This window comes from Engraulis encrasicolus, chromosome 24 (genome assembly GCF_034702125.1).
Source record: "Engraulis encrasicolus isolate BLACKSEA-1 chromosome 24, IST_EnEncr_1.0, whole genome shotgun sequence".
Classification (NCBI taxonomy): domain Eukaryota; kingdom Metazoa; phylum Chordata; class Actinopteri; order Clupeiformes; family Engraulidae; genus Engraulis; species Engraulis encrasicolus.
Window position 1 is genome coordinate 25,217,782 of NC_085880.1, and position 5,000 is coordinate 25,222,781.

General features: G+C 44.9%; 1 protein-coding gene across 1 annotated transcript in view; it reads left to right on the forward strand.

The window, feature by feature from the left end:
* The window catches only part of epas1b (endothelial PAS domain protein 1b), a 73,906-nt gene that overhangs the window by 28,834 nt on the left and 40,072 nt on the right, over positions 1-5,000 (forward strand). The window lies entirely within an intron of this gene.

Consider the following 5,000-nt stretch of genomic DNA (forward strand, 5'->3'; position numbering starts at 1 on the left):
CGACTTTTTCAATACCAATATAGCGCAAAGACGCGACTGTGTGTTCCATTTCCATAAAGTGACAGGCTAACGGGTACGTGTCATCCTTCCGTCTAATCGTGCTTCTGTGTTCCGCTATTCTTTGTTTTAATTGGCGTGTTGTTTTACCAACATATACTTTCCCACAGGGGCATGTGATTAAATAAATCACCCCAGTGGTTGAGCATGTAATGACGCCTTTGATCGGAATATTTTTACCTGATCGCGGATGTTTAAACTGGTGGCACTTATGTGTGCTGTTACACTGGGCACATGAATTGCATTTATAGTTGCCAGGTTTTATTGGAGCAAGTCGGCCCGTGTTGCGCGCTTTGACTGGAATAAGGTCCGAGTGAACCAATCGGTCCCTCAGATTTTTGCCCCTGGAGTATACCACCTGTGGGGGATCTGAGAAGATGCCCCTTAATGACTCATCCGTTTGTATAATATGCCAATGTTTATGCAGAATGGGTTTAATTTCTTGTGCGCATCGGGAGTATTGGGTTATAAACATGGGCGATTTCGACTTAAGATGTTTTCTATAAATGTATTTATTAAAAGATTTTCAGAATTGTGAAATGTCAATGTGTATGTAATTGTATATATGTATAGCCTTGTATGTCCTTTTATTGCAACGTTTCCTGTGATATAGGAGTAGGCCTACCACCAGCTGATTGACTGCAATTGGGAGCAAGTGATGACGCACTGGGGATTCCCGGGACACACCCCCAATGAACACCTGTCTAATCAATGTTATGTTGTAAAAGAACACTCAGCTGTTTGTATGTGTAAGATGACCCTGATGAAGGCGTAAGCCGAAACGTTGGTCGAATTAAATATAACTGCATGAAGTCTTGAGTGTGCGACGACCATTCTTTTTCAAGTTAAATAAAATATTTCAAAAAACACCACCCTCATTTCGACTCTCACGCTCAAATTTCACAACTGCTTATCATACTATCAAAACTGCACACTAAACAAACGTCTCGAGTCGAAACTCTCGACACCGTTCGCTTTGATTCACTTTTTGCCCGCCCGGGGTGCATTTCTGGAAAGCGTAGTTGCTAACTATGTTAGCTACTTTGTTGGTTGCAATGCCATTGCCATTGGCAACTACCGAAGTTGATAACTGCTAACAACTACACTTTCCAGAAATGCACTCCAGCTTTTTAACTAACACACAAACATCTAGTTTTCTGTAAACAGCTTAAAAAGGCTAATTTAGCTTTAGGCCAGAGAAAGTAAAGAAGGGGACAAGCAGAGCAAGACACTGATGATGAACTCTGTGTGTGTGCGTGCGTGCATGCGTGCGTGTGCACGCACGTGTGTGTGCCTGTTTGTGTGTGTGTGTGTGTGTGTGTGTGTGTGTGTGTGTGTGTGTGCGCGGGCGCGTGTGTGTGTGCCTGTGTGCGTGTGTGTGTGCGTGTGTGTGTGTGTGTGTGTGTGTGTGTGTGTATGAATGTGTGCATATCCTGTGTGGATTATATAATTAGAAATTTCCGACAAAGTGAGACAAAGGAGGGAGCCTTATTGTTTTTGCGTTCGGCGTGTTTGTTTTCGGAGGGATGAGGGCAGGGTGTCTCTTCATCGCGGATGTGAGCACAGGGCTGATGGCACGGCCAGACAAAAGGCGACATTACCTTGAACCAAAGACACTGAGAAATATTTTACAGAAGCCAACAATGGACAGTTTTACTGTAAAGCAAGTGAGCAATACTCTTAAAGCGTAATCCAAAAGTGCGTTTCATACACTAGAACCACAAAGCATGAGATGTTTTCCCAAGAAACCAACAATGGCCAGTTTTTAGGCAAGTGAGCAAACCGGTCTCTGTGCGATGCAGAAGTACAATTTGCACAGTGCACACAAAAATGTGACGCATCAGAACAGCACCCAAAGGTGCTCGACAAAGGGGATATTACCTTGAACCAAAAACATTGAGATGAAAAAAAAAATAGAAATCAATATTGGCCAGTGTTGAGGCAAGTGAGCAGAACACTCTCTATGTACAGTAATACAGAAGTACGCTTACACAGAAATGTGGCACAACAGAGGACAGAACTGATGGCATGGTTAGACAAAAAGGTACGTAGACATTACCTTGAATCAGAAACTTTGTGATTTAAAAAAAACAATGGCCAGTTTTTAGGCAAGCAAGCAAAATTATCACTAAAAACTATCTTTGACATGATGTCACAGCTAGGTTAAATGGTGCTAGACAAAGGGAACATTATCATGAACCAGAAATATTTCACATTTTTTGTATACACAAACCAACAATGGTCAGATTTTAGGCTAGTGAGTGAAACTCTTTCTGTGTAGTACATAAGTACACTTTATATACACAAAAATGTGACGCAACTGCAAAAAACACTTGAATGCCCCTTAAAAAGACAAACATGTCCATATTTCACTCTGAGAAATTGTTAATTGTGGGGCCTGGAGTTAGAAGGAAATGGATGTGCAATATCACAGTTTGTTTGACAGTTTGGTCTTTGTTAAATAAATGTACAGTAAATAAAGTCATAAGATGCTGCCCAAGATTGTGATCATTGACTGAAAAACACATACGAAATTATTTTAAAAGTCTTTCAATATAACATTAAAAATTATATTTGCTATACAGTATATATATACGGACAAAATTCAACAAAGAATGAAAATTCAACAAGAAGAAAAAGAAAAAAGAGGGGAAAAAAAGACTGATACTAGAGTCAAAAGATGGTGAGAGAGAGAGAGAGTCTTGCTAAAGCAGAGATGGCTCAATAGATTCGCCTTATCTTTCTCGGAGCTTTGCTGGGTGGTGCTTGTCCTTTCATGCACAGCCAAAACATAGGCTAGCCATGGCGCCAGGTATAGCAGCGACACTGGTACCCCCCCCCCCCCCCCACCACCACCCACCTCTCAAAGCCCAAGTCTCTGCACTGTGCTCACATTACCCCACCTTAGTAAGAGGCTGACCTGACAACGCAAACCACCCACCCAACCAACCCAACCACGCCTGCACCACGCCTCCACCCTAACTCTCAGATCGGGAAAGGAAACTCGTTCTTACATAACAGACAAAAAAATGACAATGATGTCATGGCAAGCCATGACCAATTGCCATTCTTTCACATGTCCTGCGCACACACATATGCGTATGCGTGCACACAAGAACACGCGCATGCGCATGGACACACACACACACACACGCACATACACGCACACACGCACACACACACACACACACACACACACACACACACACACACACACACACACACACACACACACACACACACACACACACACACACACACACACACACGCACGCACGCACGCACGCATACACACACACACGCACACACACACACACACACACACACACACACACACAAGCACACACACAAACGCGGGCACACAAAGACAAAAAGTCTTAATGACACACGCTTACTGTCTGTGCCCACTGATGTGACACCAGTATGAGTGAGTATGAGTCATAATGATCAGAGTGTGTTTGTGTTGCCAGGCTCATGTACCTCATTAACGCCACACTATCTCAGCCCCTACTGTCGGCCCCTATCAGTCCTCAGCCATCTGTCACTGAGGTTCTCAGATTACCGTTCTATTGCCCGCCGTTGATAAAAATGTCACATTACCGTAGATAAAATGATAAAATGGAAATGTTTTGAAGATTTTGTTTAAATCTCTTTAAGTCTATATCATCAAGGGACTAATTTCGTTTTGAATTTTTTTTTTTAAAGTCAGTTTAATGTATTCTAATTATGTTTAGCGCTGAAAAATGTGCATGAAAAACATGTGAACGTTACTGTACGATCCATATAAACATGGAAGGGAAAAGTTTTGCAGTCCCTTATGGGACCACAACCCTCCCCTTACCGGGTGAGCATTCCGGATTGCGTAAGACCATGGGACCATGGGATCCAACATCCCCTCCCCATCCCCATCTGACTGAGAGAGAGCCAATCCCTCCCCACAGCACAGCAGGGGATGGGAGCCCTCTCCTGGGGCCCTTTCTCCTCGGGGACTTGGCTCTAATCCAGGCCCAGGCTTCAGGCCGGGGCCTGCTAGAGAAGCTGTACACTGGCAGACCCGTGGCGTGACCCCCTCGTCCTCCTCTCGTCCCACCCTCCCCTCTCTCCGGCCACTGACCCCAGCTAGCCACTTCTTGTCCTCCTCCACTCCCCCCTTTCAGGGCCTCTTCCATAAGCCAGCCCCACTAACGAGAGAGACTTTTGACCTAGTTTCTTCCTTCACTCCCTCCCTTCTTTCTTCCCTCTCTCTCTCCCATCGCCTTTTCTCCTCGATACCCCTGCGGAGTGCACACAAGTGCGTCATCTTTAAAAGGCTTCAATCATCTGGCTGTTGCAGGAGGAATGTTTTCACAACCAGCATACTGAAATAGTCCTGGCACGGGGACACGGGACTGATAAGAGAGCAGGGGAGGTGGTGCTCTGATGGACACCTTGGGTGCATCCCAATATGTGACCTTGCCTCCTCCACTTGCCTCCTCCACTTGCTTCTCGTCATGATGACATCACTGACAACAGCATTATATTTCAATATCTTGCAAAAGCTCAATTGTAAAGTCTTTTTCTCGTTTGCAATTGGGATGGTGAATGAAAAACAGTCCCTCAAAAGTTGTTGTGGCGAGGCTGACAGCTGGGAAACTTTATCGTTTTCTCCACGGAGGAGGGGCCAGGAGGCGGGACGAGGAGACAAGCACAAGTGGAGGAGGCAAGGACACATATTGGGATGCACCCCTTGTAAAAAGTTACAAGTTCCTTTTCTCCTGGTGGCAAGGAGCGTAATGGCCTGTAAAGTGCTCTTTTACAAGTCGCCGGGGCACAGGGTATGGGCGTGCAGTGTGGAGTATGTGAGTAAGAGAGAGAGACAGAGACTGAGAAAGATCCTGTGTGTGAGAGAGAGAGAGAGAGAGAGAGAGAGAGAGAGAGAGAGAGAGAGAGAGAGAGAGAGAGCA